This window comes from Microtus oregoni, unplaced genomic scaffold (assembly GCF_018167655.1).
Source record: "Microtus oregoni isolate MIOR12 unplaced genomic scaffold, Mior012 000033F_ref0000390, whole genome shotgun sequence".
NCBI lineage: Eukaryota > Metazoa > Chordata > Mammalia > Rodentia > Cricetidae > Microtus > Microtus oregoni.
The window spans coordinates 8,726,465-8,745,783 of record NW_024543092.1 but is presented as its reverse complement, the minus strand read 5'-3'; the positions used below and the strand labels follow the sequence as shown (position 1 = coordinate 8,745,783).

Sequence of the window (19,319 nt, the reverse complement as noted above, 5' to 3'; positions counted from 1 at the left end):
TGTTTTAGTTTTTGAGACCCAGGCTGGTGCTGAACTCACTATGCAGCCCTAGCCTACCCTGAAACTCAAAATCTTCTTGCCTTAAACAAGCGAATAAATAACCAGGTAACCATTTTAAAGCCCTTGTAGAAAAATTAAACTATAAAGAAAACCCAAACTAATGGCATTCACTGAATTTCAGTATAGAAAAACAAGATACATTCTAATAACCTTCTTCTGGAAGATTACCTCTCACAGCAAATAGAGACTACTTCCTAAGGTAAGATGCTACTGCTACCCAGTTCATAGCAGCTACAACATATCTTTTCTGAAGTTTCTTTAACTGATATCAAAGGTAAACCATATTTGTGATGGACCTTCAGGTGCTAAATACAACACAGCCGGATGCCTGTTTCTAATAAAGCCACACTAAGCACACAGAGAACTGCAGTGCTGTAAAGAGCTACTATGGTCTCTGGTTAGCAGGAAATAAGCACACAGAATTCTTAAGACATCGAAAGGTACTATGATCAAGTTTATAAGAAACAAGAACAAATTTAACAATTCCAATTTTAAGTTATCTATTTGAAGACTGTGTCACTCATTTTGTTATTACCATTTAAGTACATTTCAAGGAATGTTACTGTTATACAGAAAGTAAGTTTTTTGGTGGCAATATGTTTGATATATCGATATAGTTAATGGTTTCTTTAGTGCTTTAAGATGCAGTGTAAACTACAGGCGGTAAAGAAAACGCCAAATATCCCAATCATTGGAGCATCCTGCCATATATTGGTAAATATCTTACGTACAAACACCTGAGGAAAATACTGTCCTATAGATATGGCAATTAAAAGAGTCTTCATTAGCGTGGAACTTACCCATTAAACTAGAATGGCTGGCCAGTAAGCCACAGGAGCCATCTGTCTGCTTCCCCATTGCTGGAATTCTAAGACACACCACCATGCCTAGCATGTTTACATGTGTTCTGAGTACTGAACTCACACTGAGCCATCTACTGAGCTCCCAAAGTCATCTTTTAAAATAAAAGAAACTGGTAAGGTACCTTCTATAAGCTTCTTAAGAGATTCACATAATTCAAACATGACAAGTATCAGCTGTGACAAGAACAAACTTTCCTAAGAGTACAAGAAACAATAGCCATGTTTGTTTCTAGAGGATTCTTTTTTTAGTTAAAAGGGGTAAAGAAATAAAAAGAAAAATGTTAATAGTTAAAAATGGAAGCAACCAACACCATCTTATCTCAAACTAAATGAAGTAATAATGTATACTTGAACACATATTTGACACATAGCAGTTGCTAAGTAGAAATCTGAGGATTCCTGAGATTTCCTCTTTTTCAATCCTTCAGTTTCCTCCTCTATAAGACGTCATTCAACTGTCATGAGAATCAAACGGGTAATTCATGTTAAGATGACAATGACAGCAAAAACACACAGGAAAGTATCAATGAGACAGTGATACTACAATTTTCTTTTTAACACAATGGAATAAAAAGCAAGAGTTCCAAGATTACACGGTGTACATTAATTATATTATTAAAGTAGAAAGGACCAAACTTTTAGTAAACAGGGTTTCATGCTACCCTGGCTGCAGAATATTGAAGCTGACTTAATTTTCAAAGAGTTCCTTTTCAGTGTTCATGGAACAAGTTAGTGTATGTTAGAAACAGAGATGGCTAAATGAAGACCCCATCACTATTCAAAAGCCTGTGTCCAGGTGCTGGAGTAGTATAAACTATGCTATGTGTATTTAAACAGATCTCAACTGAGGGAGTTGGGTCTTAAAGGACAGCTATGTAAATAATGATAGAGATGAAGGAAGACCAAATAGTAGGTGGATTCTGGGATGATGATGTGTGAGAAGAGTAAGAAAGGGAGAAAGGGTAGTTGAAGAAAGAAGGGGGCTAGGAAGAGGGCACATGGGTGTGGAGTTGTTACGACAGAAGGAAAACTTCATCTGTAGGGTGGTTTCTCTTAGAGACCCTGAGATACACCTACAGTACAGTTTTAATATTATTACATAAAAATATACATATATCATTTTGAGACAAGATTTTGCTATATATTCCCAGCCTGACTTTGAACTCAGGATCCACCTGCCTCAAATTTCCAAGTGCAGGGTTTATCTTTGTTCTATTCTTACATAACAATGAGTTTAATTGGAACAATTTTAATTATTTTAAAAAGAAAAACATATTTCTGTTGAATACAAAACAATAATATAAAGAAATACACAAATCTCACTTCTCAATCACATTAGGATTCTCCCTCAGTTTATGAGTAAGAAGGTGAGGAGATTATATTCTAAAATTGACTCTGGGATGACTTTCTATAAAGCACGAAATGCTGACATGGACAGAGTCCTGGGAAGCTACTGGATGAAAGGAGTGGATTTAAGAGGTCAGAAAAATCACAGTGGGCTTGTGCTACCCACAATCCAATTCCATTTAGAACCAATCCCCAATTGCTAACAACACTGTATACATAAAAACATCAGTTTCACTGTTTCATAGTAGTGACACTATCATATTAACTGCTCTATATGAAATACTTTAAAGTATATAGAGGGGATGTAGAGATGGCTATTGTTTAAGAATATGTACTGCTAACTCAGAGGACCCAAGTCCATTTTATAACAACCTGTAACTCTAGCTCAAGAGGATGTGACACCTCTTTGGGCACTGCACTTACACACACACACACACACACTTTGCAGTAAATCTCTAAAGATTGTGCTACACCCAATTTTGAAGGCTACTAAAACAGTACCTAATCTTTCAAGTTCAATGTTTCCCTTCCCTTCAGCTAGAAATCAGCTTGGTTGTAACATCTATTTTGAAGTGATAAATCTGTTCTAACATAATTGACTTATTAGACAATTATTTGAACATTAAGTGTGTTTTTCTACAATTTCATTTGGGAGAAGCACAAGGTTAAAAAAACTCAAACAACCTCTGGCTGAGAAAAGCTGCACACAAGAACACAAAAACACAGCCCTAACATTTACCAGCTTTTGCCTCTGTGTGTTATTAACTACACCAGTCACATCCTGTGTCAAGAGTTTTCTTTGGTTTCAAAATTCACTATTTCATAAAGCTCACTTCCACAGGCAAATTTCAGATCTTGTTCGAGATAAAGTATAATTATTTATTGTAATATTTATACACATTTCTTGACTTTAACATGAATAAAACTGTACTATCTTTAAAAAAGGTTCTTAGCTTTTAAAAATGTTTATGACTAAAGTTTCTGAGAGCTGTATCTCTACTCTCACTTCCCCCTATCATTCTGTGCTGTTTTAGGGAGGGATACTTTTATAATTCATAGTGATTTTTAGGAACACGAGCATCAAAAGTTAACAGAACTAGATACTTGTCAAAACTCCTCTGACTTTACCAGCTGTTGAAACAGTAACCTCCAGGTGTCCAAAGAAAGGCAGAAAGCTGCTCTCTCCCTGTCAGCAGTTCCATGCTGCTTCTGTGGACTGGCTGACATTAGCAGGCTTCAGTGAGTTATTCTGAAATAAATAATGTCTTTAACCATAAAAAAGACTCATGTGCAGCCGGAATAGCTAGATGATGTTACCAGCTTTTAAAGTTAAAGGAAGTTATAAAATCTTTTCATCTCAATGAAGATTTCCAATTTAAGACAGAATCATATTATCTAAGCACAGACTCTATTCAAATATTTTTTACATTGTTGCAATAGTATAGGCCAGATAGGTAACAACTGATATTTGATGCATTTTTAAAGAATTTACAAATGTCATTAATCAGCCTAAAAAAGTCAACATTCTTCTTTTTCCTCTTCTCATCTAGACAGGCCTCACTACATCACTCTGTCTCGCCTGGAACTCTCTATATAGACCGGGCTGGCTTCCAATTCACTTCATCTGGTTCTGCCTCCCAAGTGCTAGGATTAAAGGGGTGAACCACCATGTCTGGGTTATCAACATTATTTTTCTAACAAATATTGGAATTTTATTTCTTCAAGTATAATGTTACAATTTTAGGAACATAATATCAAAATATCTGTCAATATTTTTCTATTAAAGAAATAAAATTATAGCTATTCAACTAAAAATCTGAAATTCAAATATTATCACCACTTAATATAAAAATAATTGACAGACACGCCTTTAATCCTAGTCCTTGGGAGAAAGAGGCAGGCAGATCTCTGTGAGCTGGAGGCCAGCCTGGTCTGTGTATTGAGTTCTAGGACAACCAGAGCTATGTAAAGAGACCCTGTCTCAAAGAAAAAAAAATTAAGCAACAACAACAACAACAACAAAAAAAAAACATAAGAAAAGATTATAAACAATCTTCAGCATTAACTTTATCACAGAATTTGCATGGAGTCACATTGTAAAATCAATTAACTGTTAAGACAACAATACACCAAACCAGTCATCCAAATGCTAATTATTTTAAGTTAGCTATTATGGCCTAACCCAATATATTTAATAACTTGAAGAGAGAAATTAAGTATTACCAAAAACTGGACAACTTTACAAGCCCAGAATTAACTTTCCAAAGAAAAAGAATAGACACCAATAGTCGTGCAGAATGACTCATGCCCTCTCTGTTTTAAAAACAAACTTCCTATATAATCTTATCACTTGGAAAGCGAGAGACAGGCAGATCTGAGTTCGAGGGCAGCCTGATTTACAGAGCAAGTTCCAAGATAGTCAGGGCTACTTAGAGAAACCTAATCTTAAAAAATGAGGCTGGGGAGGGGGTGGGATGGAGAAAGGAAAAAAAAGGGAAAAAAACCTTTCCAATTTCTTCATTTAATGCACTGCCTTAAGGATATAAATGCTGACTATTTCTTATGCCTCAGTAGTTAAGTTACAAGTTTTTCTTAAAGGAATGTGCAAGTCAGCCACACTTGGCAATTGGTGTTCTGTGGTTTTGTGGTGGACGCTGCCATTTTCTATGGATTAAGAAAAGTGCAAGAAATCTGAGACAAACATATTATATAATTGACTACCTTGTGTGTATTTTCCACTTCGTATCTTATTATTTTTCCTATTCTTTAGCATTTAAGTATTGAAACAAAGTTATTTTCCAGTGCTTCCTTTCACTGCAATTTTTCAGATAATCTATACGGTTCATAAGTATCATCTAAAAGAAAACAAGGACTAAAGCATGTTAACGAATTCTTATTTATGATAAAAAGAGGAGAAAATAAAACCAGAATATTTGGGAAAACTCATGTTTTGGTCTTCTAACCATAAACATTTGTAAGAAATGAATTAACCTGATACATGAAAACTATGATAATACAGTTAAATATTTATTAACACATTACTGTCAGAGGTTGACTTTTGGGAGTTGGGCTGCTCCTTATACTGTTTGGATCTCTGTGATCAAACTCCTGTCATCAGGTTTGGTGACAAGAGCCTGCCTTTAACTACAGAGCCATCTTAATTCTCCTCCCCTTCACCCCAAACAACAATTACTTTCAAGGAGAAAGTAATTTTTCATAGCCACATTAAGGAAAATCATCAGTCTTTTTCTTAGTGGAGTAAGACATCCAAATTACTATATATAAGAAACTGATGGAAAATATCAAGACACAGAACCCACACATATTATAAAGCCTTCAATATATAAGTCCAAAATATATCCACTAAAGAGATTTAAAAAATAAATACATAAAAAAGGTTTTGAAGGTAATTTTAAAAGATATGGTTTCAATTCTATAATCTTTCTTGCTTGCTTTCATTTTGGAAGATAAAGAGTTTCTCCATGTAGCCCAGGTTGGCATCATCAAACTCATGACCCTACTGTCTCAGTCTCCAACGGTTCTGATTACAGGATAGGACACCATACCCAGTTGCCTAGGTTCGTTTCTTTTCTCCTCCTCCTCTTCTTTTTTTTTCCCTTCACTCTTGGGCATATAGCCAAAAGACGATTCACCCTGCCACAAGGACAATTGCTCAACAATGATTACTGATGCTCTATTCACAATAGCCAGAAACTGGAAACAACCTAGATGTCCCTCAACACAAAAATAGATAAAGAAAATGTGGTATGTTTATACAATGGAGTGTTATCTATCTGTTAAAAAAAATGAAATCATGAAATTTACAGGCAAATCGGTGAACTAGAAAAAAAATCATACTGAGGTAACCCAGATCCTGAAAGATAAATATGGTATATATTTGCTTATAAGTGGATATTAGCTATTAAGTAAATTGTAATCGATTTACAATCTGTAGATCCAGAGAGGTTAGGTATAGAGGAAGGGACAGGGGTGGGGTGGGAGGCAGTGGGTGAAAATGACATGGATCTCCCTGGGAAGGGGGAAACAGATTTTGAGTGGACTGGGGGCAGGGGACATGGGGCTGGAATGGGAGGATCAGGTAGGGAGGGCAAGGAACTTGAGGACAGGCAGCTAGAACGAGGGCATTTGTGGAGTGGTATGGAAACCTAGTGCAATAGAAACTTCCTAAAATATACAAATGTGATCTTTTTTTTTTTTTTTGGTTTTTTTTTCGAGACAGGGTTTCTCTGTGGTTTTGGAGCCTGTCCTGGAACTAGCTCTGTAGACCAGGCTGGTCTCGAACTCACAGAGATCTGCCTGCCTCTGCCTCCCAAGTGCTGGGATTAAAGGCGTGCGCCACCACCGCCCGGCTACGAATGTGATCTTAATGAAGTCTCCAAATGGCCATAGTACCAGCTGGCCACCTCAGGTCTCTGAACAAAGCTTCAGCAGTTTTCACTGGGGGAACTCTTTATTACTCTTTACCTTTCTTTTAACCAATTAAACTAATAAGTAGATGAGTACAACTTACTGAGTTTCAGGGTTCGAGTAAACAGTTCACCTTAAGACAGCCTTTGGTGAAAAACTACGACCCATCCCTTTTGTTAAGTTGTATACAACTCCCTTATAGAAAACTATCATATGCAAAGGTGGACAAAGGCTCACTACTGCACAATCTTCAACATTAATAACACTCTACTCCAGCCTTTCCAAAGCACTCACCGACTTTTATGCAGCTCTAAGAAGTCTTCAACGAAGACTTTCCACTGCCTATTAAATCAAGTCCAAACTCTTTGCACTGCAAGTTGAAACATGTATAATGTAGCTCTGTTTCTCACCAGATCTCAACTATTCTCTAAGTACACTGAACTACTACTTACAGTTTTTAGAACATCTGTACTAAGAAATATTCTTGCTAAAATCTAATCTTCCAATGCTCAGCAGAAAGCCTTCTTCACAAAGGCGATTCTCTAGGGCACTACCAAGCATGTGGTTTATATCTCTATTCTGATATTTTATATTATAATTTCTTCCTCAATATCCAAGGAAGATTAGTTCAAGACTCGCCCCCTCCCGTCCCTCTAAGATACTGGAATGAGCAGATGCTTAAATATCTTACAAAAAAGGAACATGTTTTTGTATATGACCTACACACACCCTAGATTACTTCTAATACCCAAATACAATGTAAACCCCAGGCAAATATTTGTCAGTCTATTGTTTAGGGAATAATATTCTTCAACAACCTCTATATGGTAAAGCACATAGGCAACTTATACAGTCCTAACAAATTTCTGATCCATGGTTGGTACAGTATTGGAGATAGTGGAGAGCCCACTTTATCTGTCTGTAAGCTCACTGAAAGCAATGGTCATTTATTTCTATCTCTACTGTACCATGGCAGTGTCTTATACACAATGCGTATTCAACAGCAGAGAAAATTTCACTGTTATTAATAACATCTCTGAAAATGGCAAGACTTGGTACTTATGAACATTTCCTTCCTTAATTTCCCCTTTAGTTGACTTAATAGGGTAATGACATTCATATAGCTGCTATAGTTGTAATTCAACATCACTGAGCCACGGTTCTGTCAATACCAGTTCTATAATCTCCTATAGTAACTCACTATGCATTAACACTGGAGAAGAAGGAGTCAAATACATGCTGGAGCACTAGGATCACTGGTTACCCACAGCTGGGATACAAAATCCCCTTCTTCAATTTTGGATTATCTTTGGCTTAGATGAAGTTAAAAATCAAAAGATATGCACGGCTATATACTCATTAAGTAAATGTTTTATAAATACTGTTTCAAATCTCTATAAACAGGTGAAATTAATTAAAGCCCTTAAAAGTCTCAAACCCAACTGACTTGACTCCCTAATGCTTTTCCTGATTAGAATCTAATGCACAAGGAAACCTCTATTTTCACCTTTTTAGTTATACTCTGGGACAATCATCATTTTTCACTTTCCCATTTGATTCCTTTCAAGCAATCAAGTAATATATGTGTGTATGTATATATATTTGCATATATATGAAATATTACATTGAAATACAATTAAATTTTGGTAAATACCATGTAAATACAGTATTTGGTCTAATCTGTAAACAAAGCCTATCTTTCCAGTGACTGGAGAATGTGCTAACTTTCATAAATGTATCAGTTATAACAGTTAAGGACACTGGAAAGGAAAACCTGCTTCATTCATGTAATTTCCAAAATTGCTTGCCACACACGTGACCTTAGAGCAGGATGGTGCTGTCAATGGTCACTTTCAGTGGAGACCAGAGCACCATTCTGCACATCTGCAGGGCTTGACTACATAGTACTTCAGCATTATTTCTCTTAAAATGTTTTTACATTAGTTTGTCACAATTAGCAAACAAATTAAACTAGAACTACTCAGGCAAAAGTTAAGCTACAAGTCGATGCTAGCCACGTGTTACTAGATGTTAGGGCGGTTACTGTGTCACTCGGTTTTAAAGCCAGAGAACTGTTAAGTTGTGAACTGTGTGTTGTTACAGATCACACAGTCTATGCTTGAGTGCCCCAACTTTCGCATACCTGGAAATAGAAAAATTCAAACTGTAGCTGTCCTTGGTTGGCTCATTTGCAGCTTACAAATGTTTAATTAAGTAACTGCAGTGAGCTCATCTCTACTGGATACTTCTTTTCCAGGGCAGGTCCAGGAACTCGGTCTGGAGCCTTGAAAGCAGAAGAAAAACTACAGTAAAACTAGAGGTAGGCAGAATAAGGAATGTGAGTAGACAACACTCTGAGATCCGAAAGCGCGCACAGGGGTGGGATGGGGGAGGTGTTTGGCTGTTTTCCTGAAGCCTTTCTCAAGCAGGACAAGGTTCCCGAAACACAAAGGAGAAACTACTTCAGAGAGACATACTCTTCACCTGCCCAGTTAGTTCACTTCCAGGAAGTGAAAAGTAACCTTTGGGAAATCTCCCACGATTCTGGATAGAAGCCTGCCTGCCAGAGGTCAGTGCAACTGTAACACAGGAGCAGCAATACCCATTTTGAGCGATAAAACTGGAACTAGAAACCCTTCACTCTCAGGTTATTTTACTCCTCCCTCGCTGTCATCTTTTAACTGCTCTCTTTATTTCCTTGGTCAGAGATGCTGCAGAGGCTTCCTAGGAATGTTTTAGATAGATTCAGGCAACAAACTCAATTCCAAGTTCCATAGGGTTTCTCTCTAACAGCCCTAGCTGTCCTGGAATTCGCTCAGTAGACCAGGCTGGCCTGGCCTCGAATGCAGAGCTAGCTACACCTGCCTCTGCCTCCGGAGTGCTGGAATTAAAGGCATGCGCCACCCCATCTGGCTCAAAAATAATGGTAATGCCTAAAGAAGGTGGCAAAGAACAATTTATAAGATGTGCTTTCTAACCCACTGGAAATTATTTTCCCACTACCAAAATAGATTCATTCATTAAAATAAATTCTTAGGCCAATATTAAAACAAAAACGAACTGGCAACTACAAAGTTAGAGAAATGGGAGGCCAGTGGTAGACAATGTACTAATTAGCTTTCCAGAAACCTCAAATGACATCCTTATACTTGATTTTCAGTAGGCTGGCACCTTTAGGAATTCCTCTAAAAATGAACCCCACAGTAGTAAACTGAAATCTCTGTTCTATCAAACACGAGGACTGTGATGGGACACAGACGAAACAGGATGGATAAATACTACTAACAAGTAAACTCTGTGCATTTCTGTGCATACCAACACAGCAAAAACACAGTCAAAGTAACTTTGGTGGTGGCGGGTGTGCGTGTGTAAGCTTTTCATGTTTTGTGATGGCATGCTGTAGAGAAAAGAATCCTGGAAGATAGGAACCTTGGTTCAAATCTCACTTCAATATGGCTTCCACCCTAAGTCCCTTTTTTATCAAACTGCAGAGAGTTGCTCATTTCACTGGGCTGCCATGCAACTTCACTGTGGACATAAGCACCTAAAGTCTGCTGCATATCAGGTTTCCAACACATCCTTCTGCATTACTAAAGGATGAAACACATTCTTTTCCTGTTTGCTTTATGTATGCTCTGAATACATAGGTATACTTAAGCTTATTTTCACAAGTGCTAAAGTAACAGGCATGTTTAATAAGCTTTATGTGTAATTAAACTGCATCACATTCTAAGAGAAGTAATCGATTGACACTGTTTTCAGAATAACTAGAAGACAGTTCAATTCTCAGAGATGTAAAAATTTACATTTAGGATACAAAGATAGTCTGTAGTAAACAAGAACAAAAATTTCTCTCCCAGTAAAGTAGAATATAGGTACAACAACAGTCTTGTTAAACGTACCTCTGGGATATTGAGCTTAAATACCAAAACCACCATCACCAAAACCCCAGGAAAGTAATTAGTCCATGACATAACTTGGTCTTTTTGCAGTTAAGGCAAAGAAAAGCCTTCTACTACATATGGGCAATAATTTCCCTCTTACTGATAGAACAGCGGGCTCCACAGAAAATTATTATTTACCAAATATGGCTTGAAGATCAGATTACAACTTCTCTGCCATTTACCAAGTATAAAGTGTCACAAGCCACAAGGAATTTAAGGAAAAAAAAAACATACAGTTACTCAAAATGTATTCATTACAACTTTCTTTCAAAATAGTTTAAAAACTTAAAATGAAAATATACCACTCAAAATGGAGAGATAAAATTCTATTTGTATAGTCTCTGTCACTAACTCTCATGGAGGGCTTTCACTTTAAAGACTACCAAGGAAAATTCTGTAAACGAATCAGTATTGTTTGTTTGTTTTTTTGAGACAGGGTTTCTTTGTGGGACAGTTCTGGCTGTTCTAGAACTCACTTTGTAGACCAGATTGGCCCTAGACTCACAGCGACCAACTTGCCTCAAGGCCTCCAGAGTGCCACCACCTCTCAGCAACATTATGTATTTTTAATTTCATAACTAGCTATCACATTGAAATCTCATTACTAGTAGTAACATTTCAGTTATTTCCTTTGCTTATTTCCATATATATAATGTTAATAGTAGTAAATAATACCCAATTTTATTTTATTTTTCTGGTCTAACTGTATTTACTCAGTACTTCCATGACAATGTTATGTAACAGTAACGCTGGGCTAAGGAGGACAGCAGGGAGGTTTGAGGCAGTCTCATTACATAGCCAGGCTGGCCTGAAATGTGTTAGTCTGCCTCAGCCTCCTGTGCAATTATAAGTAACATCCCAACAGGCTTTGATTCGTGACTTTTTACTAGTTATTTAGCTTTTTACTAAAGACGAAAGAAAATGAGAATTCTAGCATCTTACCATTTCTAGTAACAAAATGGTGATTTCTGGTCTGAGATGTGAAAATTTAGGAATATCTCTCTATTCTTGTTTTACTAAGAACTCTTGTCAAAATAAATGCTGAAATTCTCCTATTCCACCTTATGGCATCCCTCAAGATATCCACACCCATGCTTACCATTAATGTGAATTAATCTACAGTATTATTCCAGTGATATAATGCTGGAGTCCATTTGATAAGTTCATTATAAGCATTTTTCCATCAACTTTCCTAAGACGGTCTGCAGTTTTTAAATCTATTTTACTATCCTTGTATGCTTGGCTTTGTAAAAAAGAACTCAAAGTTCACCTTTTCTTCTTTATGTTCTGAAATAGTTACCTGAAGCTAAAAGTTTTAAAAGAATTATAAATTCAAAAAAGAATTTAAAATCTCTAAGGTCTGTTACTCTTTGTAAGGGAATGTCTCTCATCATTTGCATCTTATGTGAGACCAGACCCTATTCCTTCATACTTCCCTTGAGGAAGCTCCCCCGCTCCCCCATCTCGCTTTTCAGTATCTCCCCTTAACTTGTGAACATGTGTGGAGTCTTCATCATCTTAAACACACTGTCACGTTCATACACCAAAGCTGCCAGTTAAGTCTTAAAGCTATTTAGCAAATATTAATCCACAAAGCTAGTTATCCAAATTGCTGACACAGGTTTTGCCCTCTACACCCTAGTCTATCTAGTAGGAAGAAGGCAAGAATCATGGAAGAAACCACAACTGAAAAGACATGAATAAGAAACCATATTCACTAGGCTCCTGTCCTGCTTGCCACTCCCACTAAAACCTATTCCTATCCCTTCTCCAGTTTGGGTCTACTATCAGAGGTCATGGGCCCTTTCGTTGTCTCAAGGAAGTTACAGATTCCCTCAGAGTGGTTTTGAATGCGTAAAATACTCATGATTATAAAGATAGCTAAATTTATTGAAATATGGTCATATTATCAGCTACAATGTGACGTGTCCAAACATGGATACAGGCTTAATACTGGAGTTGGGAATAGCAATCACACCAGAGGCTGATCCAGTAGACCAATGAGAAGAAGAGTTGGTGGTGGTGTGTGAAAACAAGGTTTCAAAAGCACAAGATAAATGACAAGAAGGGAGAATGATAAGTGAAACACAGCTACCTTTTTTCCCCCAAAGACAGGGTCTCACTGTATGTAGACCACGCTGGACTTGAACTCACAGAGATCTGCTTGTCTCTGCCCCCAGAGTGCTGGGATCAAAGGCAAGAGTCACCATGACTAGCCTAGGCTTATTTGTGATTTTTAAAAAATTAATACCAAACAAAAAAAAAGAAGTCCTAGCAGGAGCCCCGAACAATTATATACCTAAATTCCAAGGTGATAATATGTATAACTACACATCCACATCTAGAGCATAACATGAGAAGTGTCTCACAGTGCTAAAGAAAAAGGTGTTGCTGATGCTGCTGTGCTCTGCTTCTTCTAAAACCCTAACAGATAGAAATGGGAAAGTTACATTAGAACTCAATAAAAACTGAACCCTTTTCACCGCCACATGCACCTCTCCCTCAAGTTCTACCCTCAGTTTCTTTAGGAACATATAATTTAGATTAAAATCTCTCTACTGACTCTAATCTAAAAAGGAAAGGCAGAATCTCATATATTCCAGGCTGGGTCAAATTCTGGTAGCTGATCCTCTTGCTTCCACCTCCTCAGTTGCATAATAACAGGTGGGCATCACCATGCATGGCTTATGTTGTGCTGTGACTGAACTCTGGGCCTCAGACATGCTAGGTAAACATTCTACCTACTGAGACAGACAGACAGACAGACAGACACACACACACACACACACACACACACACACACACACACTCAGCCCTAAATATTTACCTATTTGAAATATATTCCTTTATATTTCAAAAAAAAAAATCCTTGAGCATATTCATCATACATGGTCCTGTTAGAGAGGGACATTTTCATACAAGTCCATTCTGAACATTGAGCACATTCCTTATCTCCCCTCTTTACCCTCTCCTCTCACCAGCACAAAAAGAAAACAGCCCTTTTGTCCTCCTACAATGTTTCACATCTACTTTTATGTTACATAGAATATATGGTTTTGCCAGGCAGTGGTTATGCACGCCTTTAATTCTAGCATGAGGGGTGGGGGCAGAGACAGGTGGATCTCTGTGAGTTCAAGGCCAACATGGTCTACACAGTTCTAGGACAGGCTCCATAATTACACAGAGAAACAAACAAAAAACAAAAAACAAAAAAAGAGGAGAAACACGTGGTTTTTATGTATCTTTATAAAATCCAGAAACTGAAAATGAGGATATATGTAAGACAAATGGTATTTGTCTTTCTGAATCTGGATTGAGTAACTAAGATAACTTCCAGTTACACTCATTTTCCTGCAAATCATGTAACTTTGTTCTTTTAGGTTGAAAACATTCCATTTGTGTACATATTCTGCATTTTCTTTATCCATGCCTCTTTACCTCTGTGACTGTTGACTTGGACGTCTCTGGGCAAACACTGGAGCAGTATTGGCTGCATCCTATGGTAGATCTAGTTTTAGGTTTTTGAGAGGCTTTTATACTGATTTTCAGTTTCCAGACTACCTTACATTCTCACTAGCAGTATATATAAGGGTTTCCTTTTGTTCATATCTTCACCAGCATTCATTTTTATCTATTTACTTAAAATCTACCTACTTTTACTGCCCATCAGCCCCTATATAGGTAGGTATCCATTCAGGCTTGGTGAACATATTCAACCTCCTTTTTTCCCCCCTCAATGACCAATGCTTTTGCTTAGAATGCGATTTCTCCACACTGACACTAAAACCACTTCTTCAAAAACAGCTCTAGTTTGACCTTGAATCTTTCCCTTGATTCAGTCCACAGGGGCTCTACACTCAGAATTACTAATGCTCCTGTGAACCAATAAACACCATGATTCATCATTTTTTTCTCTTATTGTTCTGCTCTTCTGGAGACATGGACTATGTGCTTAAATATAGAATACTGCCTATATACAATATAGACACATAATGTATACAAAATAAGTAAAACACACTCAATAAATCAATATTAAGACTTGTTTTGCAACTTCAAATACTAGAAAATATATTGAAAGGCCAAATTTCCACTGAGTAGATAAAGGAGATATTCTAACACCCAATGAGGACCTAGGTAGCACTACTAAAGAATCGACAACCTTAGGCTGTCTGGTGGTGGCAGGCACCTTTAATCCCATCACTCAGGAGGTAGAAGCAGGTAGATCTCTTGTGAGTTCAAGGTCAGCCTGATCTATAGAACAAGTTCCAGGACAGGACAGGCCAAAAAACAAACAAACAAACAAAACCCTGACAAGCTTATTTACTGGGCAGTAAGAACTTTCATGAGTTATTAACTTAGTAAATTAGGGAAGAGATACCTTAAAAGTAGTAATAAAATGTTTCATTCTACAGTGTCCGCTAAGCACCTATAACATGCACCTAGATTCTATGAACTAAGTTCTCACATGGTTTAGTGGCAGGCCTTGGATTAAAATCTGGGTTTCTGATTCATTCTGAAGCTATGAAGCAAACACTATCTTCTACAAAAAGATTTAGTATGCAAAATAGGTACATGTATATAAGGGTCCCTATTTCAGATGGCAGAGAAACATGAAATATAAACAAATAGACTTGGAATAAAACATATTTATTAATTAGATTTATATAACATACATGATGGAGATTTAAACAAAATTCTATAGAAAATCTATAAATACAGATTTGGGGGTTAAGTTTTAATTACTTTATGCAAGTAGGTCTTACCTAGTGATATGAGATGAATCATGCTTCATTTACTGGGACTGATTACTCTTTGGTTGTAAACACAGCATATAGTTGCAGCTTTCTTCAAATAGCTCTAACAATTTGCTTCACTTATTTCACTTAAGTGAAATAAAACCAATCTATCTACGGCCTGTAAGTGGGGTGACAACGATGGTACAGTCTCTTAAGTCATCTTCACACAGGGCACAGAGATCTCAAGAGACTAGGAATGAGGGTAGGAAATACATTTCTCTCCACATGTAATAAGCTCTGCTGCTGGCTATGACTAAAAAGAACATAGTTTTTCCTAAAGGAAGCTCTTCGACTAACAGCAATGGAATTCAGACAGTGAGGGAGAAAGGGTGGGTCTGGAACAAGTAAACCAACATCCCCACAATACACACCACCATCCTAAACAACTCAACTACAACTCTACCTCTTGCTCAACAATGCATTTCTATTAGGTATAACTGTGAGGCTCTGAAGTCAGCAACCCCAGCATCCTATCTCTGATTCTTTGCTATCTTCATATAACCAATGGCAAAAGTTTCACTCATCACTCCCAAGGCCTTGTATCCACTCCCATTCCCTCCATTCAGGGGATTCAGTTGCACCTTGATAACCAATTAACAGCTTCCTATCTGATACCCTGTCCTACTGAACAGCTTTCCTAGGCTGTACTTTACAACTGCAACAAGCCTAATTGCCTAAAATACAAACTGGGTCACATCATATCTTTCCTATGAGAAGCAAGGGATTTTAAAGTTGATTTGACCTAAGTAAGAAATGCAAAAGAAGAAAGCTAAGAAGGAAACTTTGAAAAACAAAGCCAAGAAAGTTAGCTCCATGAAAGCAAGAAAGAATTGGTATCAAGCTCATTGTACCGGTTCATGCCCGCCTTCCAACACTTGTAAAATACAAGGCCAGCTTAGGCTATATAAGACCACTTTGTTTCTTTGTTTTGTTTTTTAAAGTATCAAGAAGGCCAAGGAAAACAAGTTTAAAGCTTTTGATAACAAGTGTCAGGTACATAGCCAAATGTCTTATAATGTGTTTGCTCATTTAATGCTCCACATAATCATTCAGTTGAGCATATATATTGTTTCATTCACATCATTAAAATAAATATGAATATGCAACTATTTTCCCTTATTCAGGATGCTTAATGGGGCTGGAGAGATGGCTCAGCGGTCAAGAGCACTGGCTGCTCTCCCAGAGGACCTGGGTTCAATCCCCAGCACTCACATGGCAGCTCACAACTGTCTATAACTCCAGTTCCAGGGTATCTGGCACCTTCATACCAAATACACATAAAATAAAGTTAAATGTTAAAAAAATGCTTAAATAAGGTCACTAAATATCTTTATCTTGGTGTCAACAGTATCAGAGGGCACCATATATATTCTATTAGTTTGTCACAGATTGACTATCTGTAATGTGTATAGATATGTACACATGCACACCTACACACAACACACTATACAACTGCAAATAAAGATATTTTAGTGCTATTAGACAGCTCATTTAAAAGCACTCAAACTTGATCCCCAGTATAGATAGATGTCTTGGAAAAGCCAGGCATGGTGATGGGACTTTGCAATCCCAGCCTTTAGGAGGCAGGGACTAGCAGATCCCTTGGTCTTTATGTCCAGTCAGCCTAGTTGAATTGGTAAGTTTCAGGCCAGTGAGAGATTTTTGTCTCAAAAAACACAGTGACTAATTCCTGAGGAATAAGGATCACTGGAGGTGATCCTCTGGCCTCCACATGCATGTGTACCCATGTATAAGTAGTACTTAGAAATTACTAACTTCCTTGCTATTTAAACGTATGATAGAACAGTAAAAGCTCACAGTTTGCCTCATATAGCTCAAAATAAAAAAGTGTATGGTAATGTTTTATAAGCATAATAACTAACAAAGAAAATTTTGTTCTATACCTACTTCTGCTATTTACCTGAAAATGGAGAGGAGTAGATAGAAAATAGAGCACAGAAATTTCCTAAAAGACATGCAATTGTAACCTGAATTGTAAATGCATTTGTTTTCAAAGTCAAAGTTTAATGAACTAGCTTTAAACTTTTGGTAGGATGTGTGCATCACTCATTCGCAAATATTTATTAATTGTCCATGTGCTAAAGGACTATTGGGACAGGTAGCTGTTACTGCCACACCAGCTGTATCCTTGCAGTATACTCTGTGAACTTTCTTTTTTCCAAAAGAAAAAGAAACATTTAAAACAACTTAGTACAAAACACTGAAAAATTAGCAGATAATTATCAATACAAGATGGTAAATTGTGCAAATAGAAGTAAATAAAGCAATGCTAACAATATACAAATCACCAATGAGAAAATGCTATGCTAGAGCTACTGATTAGTTATAGAAAGAAAAAAAATGATGGTGTTTTAAAAATACTGCCTAAGGTTCAATGTGCAGAAATCTGGGTGGGACCCAGAATCACTTCGCCAGCTGATTCTGAGCTGCACTTCTCCTTGTCAGCTGTTTCACATCCTGGTTTCTCCTATCTCTCTGGGTGGCTTCATATACAAGAACTGCTGTCAGGGAATGCCACCTGGGAACTGAATAGCAATGTCAAGCTCTTCACAATAGGTACAGGGCTCCTTCAGTTTATAAAGGCTTAGGACAAAGCTCCCAATTAGTAGTAAAAACTGTTAGATGAGTAATAGTACAATAGTCATCTACCAATTAAGTATGGTTCAAGACAAATGTAATCTTCAAAATATCTATCCTCAAAATTCTTTCCCAACCATATAATTTCTGGTGTTCTTAACATCGGATATTCAACTGTCTGTTGGTAAACAGAACCAGTTCACACTTTCACGAATTTTTTTAGTTTGTTAACAGACTAAATGTACTAAACAGAAAGGAATTACAATCCGTAACAACTCTATCTATTTTACCTCACCGATAAATTTTTATTTCTAGCCTGAATTCCTCACCTAATTCCATTTTAAGTATTGAATGAATTGCCTACTTGATTTTATAAATTGTAAGTCTAGAAAACATTTCAGAGCTAATGTGTTCAAAAGCAAGCTCCTGACTACCTAGCCCAGTCTAAACTTGCCATTTCCCCACTCTTCCCAACTCAGTCAACAGCAATTCCATGCTTCCAACTGCTTAGGCCAAAACTCTTGGGAGTCATTCTTGAATTCCCTCTCATTCTCCACATATAATTCATCAGCAATTCCTGCCTACACAGGGCTTGAAACACATCCAAAATCTGACCTTTTCTCACCCTTTACTGTTACTACCCCAGTTCCAGCCACCACAGCCTCTCATCTGGATCACTGCAATCATTTTCAATATAGTCTTTTTTCTTACATCTTTGTTCTAGTCTCATTATCTATTCCATATATTTCAGAGTAAATGTTTAAAAAAGGAAGTAACCTGTTTAAAGAAAAAAAAGACCATAAAACCAGTTACTGATATATAAAAAGTATCTGATATTGTCCAAGACCCAGTCATGATAAAAACGATAAAAACTTTTAATCAAACTATAACTAGAAAGAAAACTGATAAATAGCACCTACAAAAACAATGTAGCCAACACATCCTTTGTGGTCAAAGACTGAATATATCCTAAGACCCCAAAAAAGTTAGCCAGAGCTGTGAGGCAAGAAAAGAAATAAAAAGCACAAAAACTGAGAAGCAATTAAAATAGTCTGTGCTCACAAAATCTACTTAAAAACAGTTCAAAAGTCTCAGAACACAATGTACATCCACAGCCATCAGCTATATTGATATTTGTTAGCATATGAACAATTAAAAGTCAAAATTTGAAACATAACAGTTAATTGCTTTACAGTCTAGGAATAAATCTAACAAAATGTGTATGAATTACATTCTGGAAACTACAAAATGCTGAGGAAAGACATAAAAAACGTTTTTAAAAG

General features: G+C 37.0%; 1 protein-coding gene across 2 annotated transcripts in view; it reads right to left on the bottom strand.

Annotated features, from left to right (window-relative positions):
- Tab2 (TGF-beta activated kinase 1 (MAP3K7) binding protein 2) overlaps positions 1-19,319 on the bottom strand; it is a 56,836-nt gene that overhangs the window by 25,400 nt on the left and 12,117 nt on the right. Inside the window, exon 2 of one of the 2 annotated variants that reach the window (XM_041680115.1) lies at positions 8,842-8,982. The exons of the other annotated variant lie outside the window; for it this stretch is intronic. The gene's annotated coding sequence lies outside the window, so the exon portion shown is untranslated. The remainder of the gene's footprint in view (positions 1-8,841; positions 8,983-19,319) is intronic. 2 annotated transcript variants of the gene reach the window in all.